The sequence below is a fragment of the Taudactylus pleione genome, unplaced genomic scaffold (assembly GCF_031769625.1).
Source record: "Taudactylus pleione unplaced genomic scaffold, aTauple2 ptg000824l, whole genome shotgun sequence".
Taxonomy (NCBI): domain Eukaryota; kingdom Metazoa; phylum Chordata; class Amphibia; order Anura; family Myobatrachidae; genus Taudactylus; species Taudactylus pleione.
Window position 1 is genome coordinate 4015821 of NW_028285226.1, and position 22099 is coordinate 4037919.

General features: G+C 45.0%; 1 pseudogene; it reads right to left on the reverse strand.

The window, feature by feature from the left end:
• LOC148474669 (fatty-acid amide hydrolase 1-like) overlaps positions 1-22099 on the reverse strand; it is a 54215-nt pseudogene that overhangs the window by 23326 nt on the left and 8790 nt on the right.

A 22099-nucleotide genomic window follows, 5' to 3' on the forward strand; every position in this document is an offset into this window, starting at 1 on the left:
CCGGACTTAACGCTGCCTTCGCCTGTTTTGTAGGCATTAAAGTATCGCGCGCGTGCCCGCGTATCCCCGTATTCAATTTGAAAGTAGGCAAAAACGGGACCCGGCGATACTTGGATCAGCGTTAAAAAAACGGGAATTTTCGGGAAATAATCCTAGGACCCCCCCAAAAGATGTCCAGACATGGGGGATCACTATGGGTACCCCCGTTTTTGGTTGCAAAAGAAAAATCGGGTTTTAAATAGCCGCTGCAGGTGTTTTTTTTCCTGACTTTGAAGAAGTGATGCAGAAGAGCACTTAGCTAATTTTTTTCGTTTTTAAAAATGGTCCCATCAAATTTGGGGTACATGAAAATGGGTACTAGCATATTTTTAAGTCCCAAAACGCATTTTTTTAAATTCTGCAAAAATGCACCTGCCACGGCTATTTGAAACCCCGACTTCCTTCAGGAGTTAAAAATGGGGGTACCCATAGTGATCCCCCATGTCTACACATGTTTGGGCGATTCACGCCACGTGGGAACTGTCAGTAGCCGGAGCCAATCAGCGGCCGCTCTACAGTCAGTGCGGCCGCTGTTTGGCTCTCGGGAAGTGCCAGCTCCATGCATGTTCTGTCAGCAGGCATCCATCAGCTGGCATTCGGGAGCTATCAGTATGTGTGGCAGCACACATACTGATAGCTGTTGCGTGGGTCGTGTAAACTCGTTTTTTTGTCTTGCTAAGTTCCTGGATTACTGCGGAGACTGGCGCCAGGATATAGGTGAGTATGAATTTTTCTTTGCAGACCCATTCATTGAAGACAATCTACTGGACAAGGGGACAGACACATCTGGTATAGGTAAGTATGTGTGAATGGGTAGGTGTGTGTAATAAAGTTATACTGTCACGGTGTGTGTTTTGTCTTTTTTTAACTATTTATTTTACAGCAAAGTTACAGGTGCCGCATGTCTGCTGGCACTTGTTGTTCCACAAGTGCAAAATGGCAGGCATGCTGTCACTTCTAGTTCCACTGTAAAACACAATAGTTTTACATTATTTGGCCCCCCCATTACCTCCATACCCACCAAACCAGGGGTATGGGGAAGAGCCCCAGGCTTCAGCATAAGCCTGTGGTGCTCGGGAAGGGGGGACCCTTCTTTGGGGGGCCCCCGACTCCCCAGAGATCACCGGCTTGCGCTGACCGATTTGGGATGCCAATGCTTTGGACCTGGAGCCCCGGTGATTGGGTCTCCTGGCTGTGGCATTACACCCCAGTCAGTTGGGTCTGGTGCTGGTCTTAAATATAGGGGGATTCTCACGTATTTTTTCCATCTATATTTAAAACCAGAACTGGTCCCTGCAGCCTTGGGTTGGTTTCTAAAATACGGTGGAACCATACACAATTTGTTCCCCATATTTTTAGAAACCACCACTGGCTGGCAAGACTGGGGCTGGTTTGGCTTTTGGGGGGGGACCTTATGTAATTTTTTTTGTAAATTTTTACCCCGTTTTTTTACAGGTTAAACAAAAGGGGAATTTTCGGGAAATATTCTAGAGTACCCCCTAAAGATGTGCAGATATGGGGGATCACTATGGGTACCCCCATTTTTAACTCCTGAAGGAAGTCGGAGTTTCTAATAGCCGCTGCAGGTGCATAAATGCGGCTTTGAATAAGGTGATGCAGAAGAGCATTTAGAAGTTTTTTTAAGGCAAAACAACTATGCCCATCAAATTTGGGGTACTTGAAAATGGGGTTCAGCATATTTTAAATTTGCTAAAGTGACTTAAACAAATCATGAAAAATCCACCTGGCGCAAACACCTGCAATCAAAAAAACACATGGGGCATACTTGGGGACCCCCCCAGAGTCAAGTTTGCTAGTTTTTAAGTTTGTACCCCAACTTTTTTTTTTGCCCCCTTTTTCAAAGTAAATTTTTGGGGTGTCCTTAAGTTTTTTTTGTTTTTTTTTACACAGATTACCTTTGGGGAACTAACTGAAGGCTGCACTGGGTTTCCCGAAATATTGAACCCCACTTCTGCACTTTTTACCGCCTGTCATTCATAGGCGATACTTTACCGTCTATTACATTGCATTGACTTTCCGCCTAGGCGGAAAGTCTTTGAAATTGAATACGGGGTAAAACCAAAACAGGCAATAATGACGTCATCGGCGGTAAATTACCGCGGATCCGGACTTAACGCCTCAAATTGAATACGCCCCTTTATCTCCTAACAAAGCTTAGTAAATAAACCCCTATATAACACAGAGCAGCATTTTCATGTACCATACCCTGACAGTGATTGTTACCAGCCAATTGTGCAGACACCACATAAATGTACTTCATACACAGTCTAACACATGGTCCCAGAATTAATGTTCGCATTTCACTTTTTCAAATAATTGCTGACTACAATACTTAAATACCTGGACATGGCTTAACTGTGTATAGTGTGCATGTTCTCTTCATGTTTGCATGGTTTTCTCCCACACGCCACAAACATCCTTCAAAATTAACACTAGTCTCCATGTGTGTATGTTAGGGAATTTAGGGGGAGATGTTTCAAGCCGCAGAGTGGGATAAAGTTACGCAACACAACCGGTCAGCTCCTGTCATTTATCTAGTGCAGCATTTGAAATGTTAGATGCTGATTGGTTGCATTGGGCAATTACACCACATTATCTACAGTGGTGCTTGGAAGTTTGTGAACCCTTCAGAATTTTCTATATTTCTACTGAAATTTGGCCTAAAGCTACCTCAGATTTTCACACAAGTCCTAAAACTAGACAAAGACTAAAGCAAATGAGGCAAATAAATTAAACATGCTAATTGTTTAATTTTTTTGAGGACAATGATCCAATATCACAGTTGCAAAAGTATGTGAACCTTTAGGCTTAGCAGACAGGGCCGCCTTCAGAGATCATGGGGCCTGGGACGGGCCAAATAGGCAGAGCCCCCCCAGCCCCCATTATACAGAACCTCACCCTTCCCCGAGTAATCTCCCTCCCTCCGCACAACGAGGCCCCGGGGCCTTCCCACCCACTAATTTTTCCCTGTTAAATTTACATTTACTGACAGGCACCACCTGCGCCCAGTACTATATCCTCTCCCTACCTCTCCAACCGCCCGCCGCTGTTGCGGTGTTTATGGATGCTCCCGTCTGCTCGATTGTGTTATTGGTTAGCAGCACAGAGTAGGCTGGGAGCATCCACTCTGCCTGCCTCCAACAGCCAGCCACATACATAGCAGCAGCGACGGGCGTTTGGAGAGATAGTGAGAGGGTATATTGTAGTAGTGGGCGCGGGCGGCCGCGGACCACCAGCCGAGCCTGTCAGTGAACGTAAGTTTAGCAGGGTGGAAATAGTGGACAGGCGGTAGGAGGAGCGGTCGGGCCCCCAGAGTATCCGGGCCCGGGACTCGAGGCCCGGCCTTCCCCCTTGATAGCGGCCCTTTTAGCAGATACTGTATTTTGAAGGTGAAATTAGAGTCAGGTATTTTCAATCTATTGGATGGCAATCAGGTGTGAGTGGGCAACTTGTCTTTTTAAAAGAACAGGGATCTATCAAAATCTGATGATCACAACACATGTTTGTGGAAGTGTATCAGGCCATGAACATAGGAGATTTCTGAGGACCTCAGAAGAAGAGTTGTTGATGTTCATCAGGCTGGAAAATGTTACAAAACTATCTCTAAAGATTTTGGACTCCATCAATCAACAGTCAGACAGATTGTGTACAAATGGAGAAAATTCCAGATCATTATTACCCTCCCCAGGAGAGGTCGGCCAAAAAAGATCACGCCAAGAGCAAAGCCTCAAATAGTTTGCAAGATCACAAAGGAACCCATTGTAACCTCTAAACAACTGAGGCCTTTCTCACTATGGGCTAATGTCAATGTTCATGAATCCACCATCAGGACGACACTGAACAACAATGGTATGCATGGCTGAAAAAGCATGAAAAAGCCAAAAAAATGAACATTACTGCCCACCTGCAATTTGCTAAAGATCACCTGGACAAGCCTGAAAACTATAGGAACAATGTTTTGTGGACAGATGAGTCCAAAATAGAGCTTTTTGGTTTAAATGAGAAGCATTATGTTTGGAGAAAGGAGAACACTGCATTCCAGCATAAAAACCTCATACCATCTGTGAAACACGGTGGTGGTATCATGGTTTGGGCCTGTTTTGCTGCATCTGGCCCAGTACGACTTGTCATCATTGATGAGACAATGTATTCTGAATTATACCAGAATATTCTAAGGAAAATGTCAGGACATCTGTCCATGAGCTGCATCTCAAGAGAACGTGGGTCATGCAGCAAGACAACGACCCAAAGAACACGTCATTTCACCAAACAATGGTTAAAGAAGAATACATTTTAAGTTTTGGAATGGTCAAGTCAAAATCCTGACCTTAATCCAATCGAAACGTTGTGGAAAGACCTGAAGCGAACAGTTCATGGGAGGAAACCCACCAACATAACACAGTTGAAGCTGTTTTGTACGGGGAAATGGGGTAAAATTCCTCCAAACCGATGTTCAGGACTAATCAACTAGTATCGGAAACATTTAGAAGCAGTTATTGCTGCACAAGGGGGGTCACACCAGATACTGAAAGCAAAGGTTCACATACTGTTGGCACTCACAGATATGTGATATTGGATAATGTTCCTCAATAAACAAATGAGCACGTCTATTTTTTTGTCTCATTTGTTTGATTTAGTTCTCCTTCTTTACTTTTAGGACTCGTGTGAAAATCTGAGGTAGTTTTAGGCCAAATTTCAGCAGAAATATAGAAAATTCTGAAGGGTTCACAAACTTTCAAACACCACTGTATCTCCAAAGCTTGGTACAGCCCCCTTTAGACTGTAAGCTACAACAGGGCAGGGACTGATATGAAACCCAAATAATCTCTGTACAGTGCTGAGTAAATTGTGGTGTTATATAAATAAATTATTATTCTTCCAGGGTGCTATGCTTAAATGTATTTACCCCTTACCCTAATATCCAGCTTTCATTGCTTGTACTCAGCACATGCCACTTACAACTTATCTGCTACGGTTTTCCCTTTGTCTCCAAGAAACGCCTTCCAGAGCAGCTCATATGCATAACCCACTCGTGGAGGCCTGAACAAGATGAGCTGAAAAGAAAAATTTAAATTTTAATAATTTTATATAATCTAAAATTGGTGAAATATAAGTAATGTAAGCAGTAAATGTAGAAGTGAAGAGGAAATTGTTGTTGGAATACTACAACAATTCTAGTCTTAACATTGCTTAAGTAGTTACACTGGAGGTACTGCAGGTGGTGCTGTTACCAACATGTTACTAGATGGTCTTTCAGTCTAGTGCAAATCGACTCCATGTTAGTTACTAGTTATGCTGTGTCTGTATGGTGATAAACCGGCACTGTTCATACTACAGTTTTGCTTCATAAACCTTCTATGTTTGTTTGATGACTGATCAAAGAAGCAAGGTTATAGGACCAGGCACCATGCATCCCAGTCACCATACCTGGCACGAGAATACTACAAAGGGCATGTGGGATGCACTACAGAAGCTGCATGAATGATCCAGTTTAAACAGAAAATTATTCCTAAGAAAACTTTACCAAATGAGACTTGGCAAAGCAAAGGACACTCAGAAGCATATAAATGCAATACAGGAGACAGTCTATAGGTGAGGATAGAAAGTGCAATAATGTAGTACAGGTTGAGTCTCCCATATCCAAATATTCTGAAATACGGAATATTACGAAATGTGGAATTTGTTTCACATTACTGAGATATTGAAACCTATACTTTTTGATGGTTCAATGTACATAAAGTATGTTTAAGGCACAAAATTATTAAAAATATTGTATAAAATGACCTTCAGGCTTTGAGTATAAGGTATATATAAAACAAATTAATTTTACATATGTACACAAACTTTATTTGAGCCACAAAATTATTGAAAATATTGTATAAAATTACCTGCAGGCTGTGTGTATAAGGTGTATATAAAACATAAATGCAGTCTGTTTAGATTTGGGTCCCATTCCCAAGATATTTCATTATGGTATGCAATTATTCCAAAATACAGAATATTCTAGTAAGGACATTTATGTGCTTACCTGATAAATCCTTTTCTTCAATTCCATAGGACACAGGCTTTTTGCGCTTGGTATAGGTTGGTGAGTAGGAGTCTAGGTACCAAATAGTTAAAACTCTTTACCCATGAGCCCCTGCTCCCTCACCCCCATGACCCTCTCCCAGCCACAGGCAACTCAGTTAAGTTAACATGCCTAAAGAAAGAAGGAGGAGAATGAAGAACGAGTCACATACAGGTCCAAAAACAAAGCAGATGCGGACAGGAGAACCTGAAGCAGTGCAAAGTCCCACATAAATCTCCTTTTCTTCTTTCTCCATAGGGGACACAGGCTTTACCCTGGGATGTCCCAAAGCTAATCTCCTAAGGGAGGGAATGCTCCTGAGCTGCGCTGAGAACTCTTCTCACAAAAGTCCCAACAGAAGAGGCGAAGGTATCAAAGGAATAGAACTTCACAAAGGTATGGGCAGAGGACCACTTGACAGCTTTACAAAGTTGCTTCGCAGAGGCGCCATGTCGAACTACCCAAAAATATATTTTATATATATATATATATATATATATATATATATACATACAGTCAGGTGCATAAATATTGGGACATTGACAGAATTTTCATATTTTGGCCTCTATTCACCACCACAATGGCTTTGGAATGAAACAAACAAGATGTGCTTTAACTGCAGACTTTCAGATTTAATTTGAGGGTAATTACATCCAAATCATGTGAACGGTGTAGGAATTACAACGGTTTCTATATGTGCCTCCCACTTTTTAAGGGGCCAAAAGTAATGGCACTATCAACTCAAAAGCTATTTCATGGACAGGTGTGGGCTATTCCCTTGTTATTTCATTATCAATTAAGCAGGTAAAAGGTCTGGAGTTGATTCTAGGTGTGACATTTGCACTTGGAATCAGTTGCTGTCGACTCTCAATATGAGATCCAAAGAGCTGTCACTATCAGTGAAGCAAGCCATCATTAGGCTTAAAAATCAAAACAAACCCATCAGAGAGATACCAAAAACATTAGGTGTTGCCAAATCAACTGTTTGGAACATTCTTAAAAAGAAATAACGCATCGGAGAGCTCAGCAACACCAAAAGACCCGGAAGACCACGGAAAACGACTGTGGTGGATGACAGAAGAATTATTTCCCTGGTGAAGAAAAACAACTTCACAATAGTTGGCCAAATCAAGAACACTCTCCAGGAGGTAGGTATATATGTGTCAAAGTCAACAATCAAGAGAAGACTTCACAAGAGTGAATATAGAGGGTTCACCATAAGATGTAAACCATTGGTGAGCCTCAAAAACAGGAAGACCAGATTAGAGTATGCCAAACAACATCTAAAAAAGCCATTACAGTTCTGGAACAACATCCTATTGGCAGATGAGACAAAGATCAACTTGTACCAGAGTAATGGGAAGAGAAGAGTATGGAGAGGGAAAGGAACTGCATACCACCTCATCAGTGAAGCATGGTGGTGGTAGTGTCATGGCTGCTAATGGAACTGGTTCCCTGGTATTTATTGATGATGTGACAGCTGACAAAAGCAGCAGAATGAATTCTGAAGTGTTTCGGGCAATATTATATGCTCATATTCAGCCAAATGCTTCAGAACTCATTGGACAGCGCTTCACAGTGCAGATGGACAATGACCCGAAGCATACTGCAAAAGCAACCAAAGAGTTTTTTAAGGCTAAAAAGTGGAATGTTATGCAATGGTCAAGTCAATCCCCTGACCTGAATCCGATTGAGCATGCATGTCACTTGATAAAGACAAAACTGAAGGGAAAATGCCCCAAGAACAAGCAGGAACTTAAGACATTTGCAGTAGAGGCCTGGCAGAGCATCACCAGGGATGAAAACCAGCATCTGGTGATGTCTATGTGTTCCAGACTTCAGGCTGTAATTGTCTGCAAAGGAGTTGCAACAAAGTATTAAAGAGTGAAAGCTAGATTTAGGATTGTTTAGTTTGTCCCATTACTTTTGGTCCCTTAAAAAGTGGGAGGCACATATAGAAACCGTTGTAATTCCTACACCGTTCACATGATTTGGATGTAATTACCCTCAAATTAAATCTGAAAGTCTGCAGTTAAAGCACATCTTGTTTGTTTCATTCCAAAGCCATTGTGGTGGTGAATAGAGGCCAAAATATGAAAATTCTGTCAATGTCCCAATATTTATGCACCTGACTTTATATATATATATTATATATATATATATATATATATATATATAGTAAATACTGCTAGTGCATGCATGATAATGTACCAGATTAAGAACAGCTATGCATTATAGAAAATACATCATAGTCCTGTGAATTATAACATATGTATAATGTATAATTCAAGTGCACAGCTTGGAACCTGATCCCTAGAGGAGAGATTGGCCCCCAGGCAGTAGGGCCCACCAGGGGTTTTCTCTGTACCTCTGTGGGCCAGTCTGAACCTTGACATGTACCAGAAAGGGCCCCATCTGCGTGCTCCTCTCACCTTGTGTCCAGCATCCTCTAGAAGATGTTTGGTTTCTAGAAGAACTCGTCTCATACCGGGCTTCGCCTGGAAATATCCGTCCTCTTCATAATATCCAATTCAGAGAGGTTTGGTAGAGGAGTAAATCTATAGAACAAAGATCAGCGAGATGAGGGTGTGTCGTAGTGCTGGTCACTAAGTGAATTATAAGTTCTGTACTAAGCTCCCAAAACATATACCCCGTTTTCTGCTGTAAACATGATATTATTATGGTTTTCTGTGGAAATCAGTATAAATCTCACTCCTCCCATGGGAACATCAGAGTTAGGGAGTCCTTCCCCTATCCCCATACACTCCTCACCTATTATATATGTGTGTGTGTCTCATTACCTCCTCATTGAAATGAAGGGGTGGCAAATTTGGGTCCAGGCAAAAAAACTCATCACACCATAGAGCCCTCATGGAAAGTACCAGAGCGTCCACATCTCTCGCCATAGGTCCTGTGCATAGTGACACTGAAATAACAGATACATAATAAATGTTCACCCTTCTTACACTCCATCGCAGTCTGGGCAATAGGAGATACCAAAAAAAAATGTCCAACCCCAATATAATGTATTACTATCTGTGCAACAGACATGCAACAAATGCGTACCTCTTATATCCTATTAGTATCATAGAAATAACATACATGCAACACATGTATACAGTACCTGTTACATCCTATTACTGTCATAGATATAACACACACATTGTACAAATATGCACCCTCTCTTACACGTTTTTAATGTCACCATTGACTCCCATTAAAAGTGTACCCCTCTTGTACCCTATTACCCTCACTGAAGTAACAGACATATAATACTCTGTGCTGTGTACCGGTATCTCAGTTTACAGCACAAAGGAGCAGCTGACTGGGGTCACAGAGCATGAGTCCAGCGATCAGCTGACAGGAGTCCCGAAGGAGCTCACTGATCACCAGCCCCTGGTGCAGGTGAGTGTTATTTATTTATTTTTCTATGTAATCAGCCTGTGGTCTATCAGACACACATGGCTGATTACAGAAGCCTGCTCCCGGCCCTGCTTTTCCTGTCAGCAGGCAGGGAAGGCTGAGCTGGAGATGGGGAAACAGGGAAAAAGCCTGCATAACGCCATCTCTAAATAGCGTTATTATAGCAGGACTCCATCCCCTGCATCTTTTCACAATTTCTTTTAGTAATCTGAAACAGATCACATTTTCCCTTCCAGATATGGGAAAGGCGATATGCCTACTAAAACAGTGCAAATTTAAGGGCTGTGGAGTAGTTTTTATGAAAACTGCTCCAAAAGCTCTTTAATACATTTAAGTTATACTAAAATAATGTAAAAAGGGTGTGAAAAAAACAGTTTTCACATTATTTTAGTAAAAAATAATATGGATAAATATGCCAGTTAATAACAGAATCAACCAACCCCTAAACCCCAAAGTGGAGTGTAATGCTGGGCATACACCGTCAGATAAAATGTCTGTCAGTGTATGGCTCACAATATCTGCTTTCCTCTCCTGGGGAGGAAATATTTCCCCGTTCCTCCGCTGAGAAGGAACGGGAAATATTGAGTGGTCGGCCGCGGCCAGGGCCGGTGCAAGGTTTCAGGGCGCCCTAGGCAAAGGTTCACAATGCAGCCCCTGTTTTCCCCCAAACCTAATAATATTCACATGACCCGAATTAAAGGGATGATTCCCCCTGCAGTGCCCCCAGTAGAAAGTGCCCCTGTAGTTCCCCCAGTTGTAAAGCCCTTGTAGTGCCCCCAGTAGTAATGCTCCCTGCAGTGCCCCCAGTAGTAATGTCCTTGTAGTGCCCCCAGTAGTAATGCTCCCTGCAGTGCCACCAGTAGTAATGCCCCTTGAAGTGCCCCCAGTAGTAAGGGCCCCTGTAGTGCTCCCAATAGTGCCCCCATATGATGCCCCCAGTAGTAAGGCCCCTGTAGTGCCCCCAATAGTAAGGCCCCTGTAGTGCCCCCATATGATGCCCCCAGTAGTAGTAAGCCCGCTGTAGTGCCCCCATATGATGCCCCCAGTAGTGCCCCCTGTAGTAAGACAGCACCCCTCCCCCCCTTACCTTAAACTCCATACCGGTGCCTGCTGCCGTCCGTCCCCGGTGCCCGCTCTTCGGAAGTATGTGAGTAACGTCATCATGATGTCACTCCCATATTGCACTGCGGGACCCGGAAGCCAGACCTCAGGAGTGAGCTCCGTCCTCCGGCTGGCGCCAGGGGGGGGGTGAAGAGAGGAGCCAGGTGCCCGCTGGTAAAACAATCTCAGCGGGCGCCCAGCAAATGGAGGGTGCAAGGCGGACTCAGAAGCGCCCTCCAGTGGATGGCGCCCCTAGGCAGCTGCCTAAGCTTGCCTAGTGGAAGAGCCGGCCCTGGCCGCAGCAGTGCATGTTGGAAGATTTATTGGTCACAATACTCTATGCAATTATCGGCCTATTCCACCGATAATCTACATATTGGGCTCATAATTGCATAATTTATGCCCGCCATAACATACAATATTAAATTAAACCAACCAGATACAATTTCTAACATCTATTCATCCACAAATAATATCCAAATTTTACCTGCAGTCATTCCATCAATGCACGCACGGACTCCACGAAGGCTGCAAAATGAAATATTATATATTATATAGGGATAACAATTATTATTTAACTTTAAATCCTGACTACATGTCTTTAGTGCATATTGATGTTATTTCATCTACCATGATTGAATATTGTGCTAGAAATTAATATAATCCCATCCATCTTGACCAAATATTGTTCTAGAAACTGATATTACCGTACCTACAATTCTCTGACCATGCATTCTGCTAGAAATTCATATTCTCATATACTGTACGAATCGGTCCAGTTGTAAATAGTTTATGCACCATTATTTGTGCTGGGTTACCTGGGGAATTGGGTCTAACGGGAACCTTGGAATTCACTCGGAATCCCCTGCAAAAGAAGTGATGGACATTAGCCCAGGGAACTCTGCTCATGGCTGCTACTGATGAAGAGGAGGAGGATCAGAAACTGGTGAGGGGCTGGCAGCACTTTGTCATAGTCCATATAGATTCGCCCATTTCTACCCACTGTACATTCTTGGGAATTGCCCCAGGATCTGCTCAACGATTTCAGTTTGTGGATTGTGTACTTAAAAAAAAAAGTTGCTACCTACAGCATAAAATTAAATGTTTTGTTTTGGAATATATTGGTCAAGAATGATTCACTACAGTTTGTGGGCCGCACCATAAGACCATTGCACACCCGTTTTATGCTACATAGAAGAATTTTCAATAAATATCCAGACAAATTACATTATATCAGAATGGTTCTCTAAAAAATGCTTCCATCAAAGGAATTGAGGGCATGATTCACTACCTTAAGCAATTACATATGCAATAGCAATTACGCACGCAGTTCAACTACGATAGTATGCTAATACATTGCGATCGCCATGCCCTCGCAGCACTTCCCATGGAGGCCCACTATACTCAGCACACATCCGTAATGTTTAGCAAGCCTGCAAAACCATCGGTACAATCGACTACCATCGCAGCCTCACGCACATCAGAAATTGCTAACAACCACGCACACTATGAGATCTCAGACTGCGTAGGCCATCGCAGTGGATAATTTATGCACGCCCCAGCAACGGCGTTCAAATGCACTGGCACACCACCGTTCGCCTCCCCACAGTCCCGATAATAATTGGCCGATTGGGTGCATAATCGCAGTTGCGTAAGGTAGTGAATCAGCCCCCGGGAACATTAAAGTGACCAATAGGGGAGGAGATCGCTGTAGCCTTTTCTGTAAGAGAGAAGCCTATTGGATTTTTTGGCTACAGATCCTCACCCGTTTGGGACTGAATGACACTATAGAATTAAACAATCTCTAGGAATTTTAATTACTAGGATATTGCTTGATGTCTGGAATTAATTTTATGTTTTTGTTGAATTTTCTTCTCTCGACTACTAATTATATATATATCGCTGAACATCAAAACAAATTGTATTTTCATTGAACACTAAAACATATCTTCTCCACTATTTTATTAATGACCAGCCCCATGGAATGGGCAGGTTCTCCATCTGAATATGAGTATGCGAGCAGTCAGGGGCGTTTCTAGAGAGGAGGGGGCCCGTGTGCAGTCTCCGACACGGGCCCTCTCCTCTCTCTCCGGTGAGTTGTGCGCGGCCAGCGCCGAAGTTATAGACTCTGGGCACTAGGGTGTGCCCAGAGTCTATAGAGTTTGCACAGGTCACCAGGAAAATGGGTGTGCAGTGCGGGGCCCCCCTGGACCCAGGGGCCCGTGTACCCCGCACACCCTGCACCCATTGTAGATACGCCCCTGCGAGCGGTTCAGCGTCTTTGCACTTAACCCCATGCAGCGGCACTCCCAGACAGGCCCGGCATGGATGGTGGACTCGAGTTCATTCCGGAGTGGGTGGTGAGCAGTATTGCAGATGGAAATTTTGCATGGAATCATGTGATAACCAGCCTACACTGTCCTATACTTGGTACCAGTACACCTGTAACTGAGGGTCCTTTTAATGTTTTTATGCAATTAAAACATTTATGCACTATGGAGCGCCCCCTATCTTTCTTTTTAATTTAGTGATATATATTTATTATATTAACAAGTATATTGGCCCCGGCATATGCTATCACCTCCCCAGCTTTGCTCCACCCTGCCCCAGCAGTGTTGCAGCTGCTCGTACTGTTCTCACCCGCCTCCCTCTGATACTAGGCAGGGGAATAGCGAGGGTGGTTCCAGTGGAGCATGAGCTCTGGGCGCCAAAATGGACAGAGGGCGCCATTCAGGTTTCCCGGGAATTCTTGGGGCGCTGCACAGTATGACGGCCGCCTGTTAGTTTTATCTCGGTTTCTTTGCTCTATATCCTAAATAAGTTACAGATTGGAGATCCGTTTCTACATTTCATGCTCCCTCAAGCTGCCCAGATTGTCTCCCCTCCGGCCCCCCCTCCTCGGTGATCATCTTCTGTCACCTCTCCTTTACTGTCAGATTAATTACATTCACTTCTCACCTCTTTAATTTCCTCCCCTATCTACCATGGGATCGGCTCTTTGCCCCTCCCCTCTCCGTTCTTATTGGCTTCTGTCACCACCCCTCTCCTTTTCTTATTGGCAGGTATGAGTTTTAAAAAAAACTCACTGCTTTGCTATGTAAAGTAATGAGGTGTTCCTAGGCATGACCACAAAATGTTATTTAAAAGATCTTTTAAAAGATACTGGGCTCTATTTATTAACATTATTTTTACTAAAATAAAGTGAAAAAGGGTGTTTTCACACCCTTTTCACATTATTTTAGTTTCACCTGAATTTATTACAGGGCAATTGGAGTAGAATTAGTAAAATTCTACTCCAACCCCCAGTATCACTTATTTTTAGTAAAGCAGATCGCATTTCCCATAATTGTAATGGGAAATGTGATCTGTGTGAAAGTTACTAAAAATAAATTGTAAAAAAATACCGGGGGAAGCCCTGTGATAATAACGCCACCTGGAGGTGGCGTTATCCAGGGTCTCCCCCGGTTACCGGGCTCCCACTCTGCTCTAACAGGGAGAGTAGAGGCGGGAGCCGGTACCAGTATTCAGCTATGTGGTCTAAATAGACAGCAAGCTGATTGCTGTAAAAAAAAGAAAAAAAAAAATTAAACATTTTTTTTTTTACTTACCTGAATCCAGGGACCGGTGATCGGGCCTCCGGTGATGGCTCCTCTCCGGTCAGCTGGTCTCCCACAGTGCACTGGGGCCCGGTCATCAGGTGATCGGGCCCCAGTGCAGTATGGGAGATCACCTGATCGGGAAGCCCGGAGAAGACCACTGGAGGCCAGGAGGATGCAGGTAAGTGTAATGAAGGGAGTGGGGGTCGCGGGGGGGGGGGGAGGGGGGGTCGTGGGGGTCCGCGATCGCGGGGGACGGGTCTTAGCGCCGGGGGGCGGGGCTTAGCGTCGGTGGGGGGTAGTAGCGGTGGTCGGTCGGCGCATGCGCGGGCTCTTAGTCGCGGTATTTTTTCCGAAAATACCGCGACTAGAGTGCGGATGGGATCCGCAGGGACAGAGCTTTATCGCAAGCTCTGTCCCTGCAAGGGATTTATAGTAAATCCCTGTGATATTGCCTGAATTCGCAATGCGAATTCACTCGGTAATATCACACTACAATCCGCATTCAATATGCGGATTGTAGTAAATAGAGCCCACTGTATTAGGAGACCTGGAATGATAGTGGTAGACAGAACATGGTTAGTTGTACTCACATTAATATAGGTGCAATGTATATTTGTGAAGTAGGAGCATAGCTGAGAATGGAGCTTCCCATAGGTGATCAGAATATATAATACTATCTCCTCTATTGACTAATAACAATGATGCAAATGAGATAAAAGCTAGATTCTAGGTGCTATACATAAATAAAGCAGTGCCAAAGCAGCTACCCCTTAATGTCAGACAGTGCATTACCGAAGCATTCTATTCCCCCAATGGGACCTCAACACCCAATGTGATACTGCCACTGTTTGCTGTTTTTATATTCACTTCAGTATTCCCCCGCAGGCTGGCCATACCCCACTGGCACAGTTGAGTACAGGGAGGGGGCGCTACGACATGCACTTTCTCCGGGCGTCATGGTTCCACACTGCTCCTCTGATACTAGGTACCCCGTTCCCGGCGTCTAGTCCTCCTTTGCTAGGTCTGTTCCTTCGCCCTAGCAAAGGGAGCGGTTAGGGCTCACACATCGGCATACACTCCGTGTGCATTGAGGAGACGGGACAGACCGTAGGAAATTATTATAACAATATATACAGGAGGAATAGGGCTCACCTCTGTCTGCTTGAAGTTGGCTTAAATCCAGCAATTCCACAAACACTGGACGGGAGGCGAATGCTGCCAGCAAGGTCACTTCCAATACCAAGAATTGAACCTCCACCACCAATCAATGCCCCCTCCCCACCGGAAGATCCTGATACCCCCTTGGCTCTGTTATGGGGGTTTAGTGTGTGTCCGTATATTGGGTTACTGGTTTCACAGCTACAGTAGGAGAAAGTGGTAGAGAGTATTATGTAATAGTACATAGCATTGGAATAAATTCCTAATACAGAAAATGTAGATAATGGATGCGTGATTAGAATATTCAGCAAAGGATGGAAATTATATATTATGTACATATAAGAGTTTCACATAACAAGAGTAGATTTTACAGTCCAGTGTTCTCCATGTGCAGACTGTTGGTAAAGAGTTGTGTATGCATTACCTTACCCATGATCCTCTGCCAGTAGTGGATGGACATGTGTAAATCCTGTTCAAATCCCCTTTAACCGGGTATACACTAGATGATATTGTGGATCGGACTATATATCGTCCACATCGGGCAGTGTGCATCCACTATGTCACTGACGATGCTGGCTCCTGGGCATCGGCAGCATAGTCACCCATCGGACCTGCATGCAGGTCCAACAGGCAATATCGTCAACTGGGGGCCATGCTGCTGAATGGCCCCCGAAGTCACTCCCGGCATACTCACTTGCCGATGTCAGAACTGCCACCTGGATCCGCCTTACTTGACATCGGCTGGGTACTCATCGTTAAGTGTGTAGCCAGCATAAGACTGTGCACTGCTTAGTGGACTGTGCCCCATAGTAAGGGTGACTGTTAGCTGCACTCCAGGGCAAGAAACAATAAATGATCTTTCCAATCCCATGGGATCTATGTGTGAAGAGTGTGAGATAATAGAAGTGCAATGAATTGAGTTTAAGTAGTTTAAAATCCAACCCCAACCAAACTACTAAGAAGTCTATATCAGTATGATCAGTGCCTCAATGGAGTTCAAGCCCAACAGGATAGTTCTGACCTTGTCTGACTGGATGGACGAGGAGATGAGGACTAATAGTACAGATACAGGACCCGAATATAAGTCACACTCAGGTCCAAATGCGACCACATTCAGAATATTGACTGTGTATGGGCAGTCAGCTACATATCACGAGAATCAGGCTTACAGAGAGAGAGCAGCAGATACGAGATACAATAAGCAGAGTTTCAAGTGGGAGATGAGCTGAGCTAGACACATGTGGAACTACAGCAGTGTTTCCCATCCTCAGTCCTCAGAGTTCCCTAACAGTACGTTGTACAGACTAGAAGATCTGGAAAACATGCACTGTTGATGGTCCCCGAAGACTGAAGTTGGGAAACTTGAACTATAGAGATACTGGGGCTGATGTAGATTTGGACACATTTTGTGCAGTTTGCATGGGATGAGTCTGAGCCACGTGGAACACTGAATAGGCAGCTAGGTACACTGCCATCGAGCACCCAGATCACATAGACCTGGGGATAGGAACTACCAGCAGAAACAGCAGAGACTTCTTGAATTTACCATAAAAGAGTCTGAGGAACATTTGTCTTGGCAATCACAATGGCTCCTTGTTTCTTAAAAACCTTTACCAGGACGCTGTCCTCTTCCTCCACATCATCGAGGTACTGCACAAGGCCGCAAGTGGAAGGATGGCCCTGAAAATCCAACAAAGGTGCTGTTAAAAGGGCGTCCGTGATTCACAGGTGAATCAGTTTGAGCCTTTTATTAAAGGTTCTATTCATTATCACTTATTTCTACAAAAGCAGGTGAAAATTGACATTTTCACCTGCTTTTGTAGAAAATAAGTTTTCAGGCCATCCATCAAAAAGGTAATGCAGGAGACATCACAGATATGTCCTGCTTACCCTCCTCTCGGGGAATGGCCCGCTGTCCCCATACACTAGTATCACATCTATCTGCTACTTACCTTCCTTCCTCTCGCGGAATGGCCCACTGTCCCCATATATTAGTATCACAGATATGTCCTGCTTACCCTCCTCTCAGGGAATGGCCCGCTGTCCCCATACACTAGTATCACATCTATCTGCTACTTACCTTCCTTCCTCTCGCGGAATGGCCCACTGTCCCCATATATTAGAATCACAGATATCTCCTGCTTACCCTCCTCTTGGGGAATGGCCCTCTGTCCCCATACACTAGTATCACATCTATCTCCTACTTACCTTCCTTCCTTCCTCTCGCAGAATGGCCCTCTGTCCCCATATACTAGTATCACAGATATCTCCTGCTTACCCTCCTCGCGGGGAATGGCCCGCTGTCCCCATACACTAGTATCACATCCTCCCGGGGAATGGTCCGCTGTCCTCATACACTAGTATCACATCTATCTCCTACTTACCTTCCTTCCTTCCTCTCATGGAATGGGCCGCTTTCCCCATATACTAGTATCACAGATATCTCCTGCTTATCCTCCTCTCAGGGAATGGCCCGCTGTCCCTATATACTAGTATCACAGATATCTCCTGCTTACCTTCCTCTCAGGGAATGGCCCGCTGTCCCCATACACTAGTATCACAGAAATCTCCTACTTACCTTCCTCTCAGGGAATGGCCCGCTGTCCCCATACACTAGTATGAGGAGACAAATTCATTGAGTGCCGGAAATACTATATTTTTGGAGCTTGCCTGCGGGAGCATTCACCATCTTCAGATGATATTTGCTCCTGCTCGCAGCGCACACCTCGCTCCTCCATATTGGAAGGAGTTCCGGGTTGCAAAGAGGGATCCGAAACCCCTGTTTGGCTGCTTCCGCCAGACGCCAGGGCTTTTGTGCGCAAGTGTGAACTCTAGTTCACGTAGGCGCACTAGTTTCACTGCTCCTAAAGACTCGGAGAGACAGGAGATTTTTGGATCAGCTGTCTCCTCATCGGAGCAATGATGATTTGCTTCGGCACTTGCTGCAAGTTGGATTGTTATATATTGGGTTATCTGATGGTATAGTAGTGAGTGTGACTGTGTACCAAATTATAATTTACAATTTTTACATTATTTAAGCACTAAGATCCTGATTCAGAATTTCCCTCAAGGCTGCCGAAGCCGCTGTCACATTGCGTGGTCTAAAATAAATGCAAATATTCTCCTGTATTCAAACCAAACCACCCCTATCCGTCTGTTGGTGACAGCAGTCGTCATCACTATCAACACGCATTAACACCAGCCCGATACCTGCACGTTCATTTGTGAATAGCCCACAATACAGCCTACATGCCCCCAGCCCCCTCCTCCCCCTGGGACACTCAGATGAGTGGTAGTGCAATGCAGATGAGAATAGTCAGTAGCATGGGAGGGGGAGGAGGTGACAAAGTGGGAGGAGCACAAAAGCAGGGTTCCAGTCAATAGATAGATATCATTCTAACCTGCTACATGCTCCTTCCTCCCCGTCTACCCCATCTGTGTCACCCCTGTTTGTCTTCTCCCTTTTAGAGTGTAAGCTCTAACGAGCAGGGCCCTCTACCCTCTTGTGCTTCTCCTTACTTTAGTTTCATCTACTTCTTACTCACCACAAGGGCACCTAACACTTGGTTGCTTATGCTCTGTTGCTGAGCTGTAACTAGACTTTTTGGTGCCCTGTGCCAAAAAGAGCATTGGCGCCCCCCTCATTTTTCAAATAATGCACCCAAAAAAGGGCCATGGCTTCATGGGGAAGGGCCAGGGATGAGATAGGAGAGGCCAGGAGATGCTGGGGATGAAATAAGAGGAAGAATGATAATAAACAGAAATTTGACAGGCCCAAACAGCGGCCCCTGACCTGTGGTGCCCTGTGCCATGGCACCGGCCACACTACCCTAGCTACGGCCCTGCTCTGTTGCTTATCTGGGTGTTATGGTCGCTAATGTAGCAATATATATATTATCCATGTCCTGGTCCTGTATTGTGTAAGTCGCTTGTCTACAATTTGTTTATGTACTTGGTAAGGCGCTGCGGAACATTTTTGGCACCATATAAATAAATGATAATAATAATAATAATAGCTATGAAAAAGGTTGACAATGTTAGACAGGCAATAGGTTGACAAGGACAAAAGGTCGACACAGAAAAGGTTGACATTGATAAAGGTTGACAAGGTCAAGATGTTGACACTAATATGGTCGGCACTTTTTTTTATTTTAAGGTTAGACACTTTCCGGATGGTTAGGGATAGGCACTTGAAGGGACCGTTCGGGTTACGCACTTACCTCGACGGTTATGGTTAGGCACCATGAGGGAGAGTTAGGTACCAAGAGGAGGGTTGCGGATAGGGTTTAGAAAATAAATGTCTACTATTTTTGTGTTAACCATTTGACCCTGTTGACATTTTGAACCTGTCGACCTGTGTTGACCTTTTCTCCCTGTCAACCTATTGTCTGTCTAACATCTGTTGTCTATCTTATTCTTGACTATCTTTTATACCAAGCCCAGGTGGCAGTCAGAGGAAGAGCAGAGAAGGTGAGAGGGAGTGTGTTCTGAGATGGGGTCGGAGATGTAGCAGCGGGAGGAGTGATGCCCTGTGACATAATATATAATATAATAGTTACCTGATAACCGACATGTTCCTTTATAGAGATGGGGATTCCGTACAGTGGACCCTTTTCCTCTTTCTCTAGAAGTCCTTTGAGCTGGGCCTCTATGTCCGGCATAAATAGGGTCACGCAGTTCAGATTGTCATTTACTTCCAGCGCCTGTGTGAGAAGATATTAATCAGAGTCTAATGCGATCACTTTACTTATACATATCACAGGGACGGGATCCTATCGGAGCCCCCAGTCCCTGTCTGTGAAGATTGATACTTCTGGATGGTACTTCATTCTTATTGGCGCGAATAACGGAGATAAGAAATTATAATTATTGGGTCATAAGCCCAATAATGAATAAATGGGCCCCTTAATGAAGCAAAGAATGCTCATGTATCATTCCTTCCCTTGTCTGCATAGTTACAGGTATTAGGCAGGCTTATGCTGTGTCCATGCAATAGATCAGTGCTGAATCCAATGCAACAAATGTATCTATAACTGTATTAGTGCATCATACGGATCCCAAAAATGGAGACTAAAAGCAATTGAAGGGACCTCCTCTCTGGTCCATATAGTCACTTGGAGGTGGTGGGGAGGGGGGGGGAGGGGCAGTCCTTCAGAGACTATTCCATTCCTATTAGGCGAGTTCTGGGGAATGGATGAACAGAGATGTAGTTACCTTGCCTGCTGTTTAAATCTCGGCGGAATATCGACAGCCGGCGCCCCAAACATAAGTATAGAGGGGCCTGGTTAGGTGTTAGCCGTGGGGGGAGGGTTAGGTTTAGGCACCACGGGGGGATAGGGTTATGCTCTGGGACACACACACACACACACAAAATCTCAGCTAGCTTAATATAGTTGTAGGATACAGACAGCGGCATCCCGACAGACTCCTGACACGTGCAGCCAGAGCCGGCCCTAACCAGTTTGATGCCCTAGGCAAGATTTTGGGTGATGCCCCTAGCACCATCGCTAGTTCCGCCTCTGACCCAGCACCCCTCTCCAAGCACAGCCCATATCAACCAGCAGCACAGATCACAGCAGCAGTCAGCAACATCCATCACCCCATACCCATTGCAATCCTCATCCACAGACATTTTAGTGCCCTGTGCCAGCAAGAGCATTGGCGCCCCCACTCCCTTGTTTGTCTCAGGTTACTGGACTCCGCAAAGGTCCATTGTAGGAGGAGATGCTGTGGCTGGGCATGCCCAGCAGCCCTCCTCCAGTGGCAATTTTTTTTACTGCCCGCTGTCTCTGCTCCCCAGTCCCGCAACTGCCAGCTGTATGAGCTGCCGCCCAATCAGCTGAGCTGAGAGCTCCGATCGCGTTAGGACAGCAAGAGCAGAGGTGCGTCCACCTGTCCCAATCCCTTCATTTCCTGCTGTGAAGCTGAATTGGCCCTAGGCTTGGAATGCATGCCCCTAGGTATTTATTTAATTTGTCTATGCCTATGTCTATGCTCTGCGTGCAGCTAAGTACCCTAACCCACCGTTCCCGCAGCCTAACCCTCCCCTCCCACAGCCTAACCTTAACCCTCCCCTAGTACCTAACCCTAAACCTAGCCCTTTCCCTAACCCTAATACTCAGCATCGGGATGTCAGCGGTTAGGATTCTGGAACCGGGATTCCTACTGCTGTCTGGATTCCGGCGCCAGGATTCTGACCGCCAGCATGCCGACTGCCGTGACGCAGGCAACTTCCCATTCAATCTACTGTGAGTATCATTTCATTATTGTTGCTGATCAATACTATAACACAGGGTTGCCGACATTTAGCTCCCTCCTTCCGGGAGGGAGCTGTCAGGCTTCCACACGGAGGGCGTAATGCGGTAAAAGGGGGCGTGGTCCAGCAAATGATGCATCATTGTGGCCCCGCCCCCTCTTCACAATGCTGAGATTAATGGCATTGTGAAGCAGGGGGCGGGGCCACGAAGACACGATTCAGCGCGAATCTCGTCACTTCCCCCTCCCACCGCTGCCGAGGTTTATACAGACGGGTCGCTGGGGCCGATTAATGTGGACCAGTCTCACAAACTGCTATACCATGTTGAATTAATACTTTGCCTGCTTAAGCTGCACAGACTGTGCGCTAAACTGCAATCTCCATATATGCACTCTCCTGTCACAAACTCCTGATAATACTTATGGAATATTTATT